Source organism: Phodopus roborovskii, unplaced genomic scaffold, assembly GCF_943737965.1.
Source record: "Phodopus roborovskii unplaced genomic scaffold, PHOROB, whole genome shotgun sequence".
Taxonomy (NCBI): Eukaryota; Metazoa; Chordata; class Mammalia; order Rodentia; family Cricetidae; genus Phodopus; species Phodopus roborovskii.
In genome coordinates, this window is record NW_026126613.1 from 2,520,596 (window position 1) to 2,521,686 (window position 1,091).

General features: G+C 44.4%; 1 pseudogene; it reads left to right on the forward strand.

Moving 5' to 3' along the window:
- The first annotated feature begins 397 nt into the window (after positions 1-397).
- Positions 398-825, forward strand: LOC127237791 (U6 snRNA-associated Sm-like protein LSm1; annotated as a pseudogene).
- Positions 826-1,091: the final 266 nt, after the last annotated feature.

Sequence of the window (1,091 nt, forward strand, 5' to 3'; positions counted from 1 at the left end):
TATCTGTAGGAGGATGAAGTATTCTTTGGGTTTATTCCCAAGAGTGGGGCATTAGTAATTTTAATGGGAATTAAAAAAACAACAACAACTACTTTTATTCTTTGAGAAATTCATACAGTGTATTTGGATTATATTCACTGCCTATTCCTGCCCTCCATTGGCTCTCTCTGCCCTTCCTTCCTACCCTCCTCTATTTTGTGTCTTCTTTTAATCATTTAATTACTTAATTGTATTATTCCTGCTTTTTTCTGTTAACCATGTTGTTGTGCGTTCATGATTGCAGCTTCCCTAACACGTGCAGGAGACGAATTGAGTTGCGGGTGAATGACGGGTTCTAGTCCATGTCCCGCCCTAGGGCGACTGGATGCCCTCATCCATCACAGCTGTTCCTGGCAGCCTTGCCTGAGCTCAAAATGAACTATATGCCTGGCACTGCCTGCCTCATAGAGGACATCGACAAAAAGCACTTGGTCCTGCTTCGAGATGGAAGGACACTAACAGGTTTTCCAAAAAACATCGATCAGTTTGCTAACTTAGTGCTGCATCCAACTGCGAAGCACATTCCTGTGGGCAAAAAGTACGGTGATAGTCCTCGAGGGATTTTTGTGGTCAGAGGAGAAAATGTGGTCCTACTACTAGGAGAAATAGACTTGACAAAAAGAGGGCTACATGCCCCTCCAGCAAATATCCATTGAGAAGATTCTAGAAGAACAGCAGAGCATACTGGAGGCAGAGAAGCTGAAGGTCCAGGTCCTTAAAGGTCGGGGCCTTTCCATTCCTCGGGCAGATGCTCTGGATGAGTACGGAGTCATCCCTGTGCTCTAGAGAGCAAGGGTTGTCACCTGCTCACATCACACATTTGACCAAAGACTGTCAAACGTGAAAGGTGACCTCACTCTTTCACATCTGCCAGCATATAGAAATCATGCAATTTTTTTTCAAACAAAATCATTGTATATTTTGTTTTGCTTTTCTGTCTCAAACTGTCTCCTTATAGCCCTGGCTAACCTAGAACTCCCTGTGTAGACCAGGATGACCTCTGACTTGTGGGGTTACAGGTGTGCTCCGCCATGCAAGGCCTTAGTGTTTTA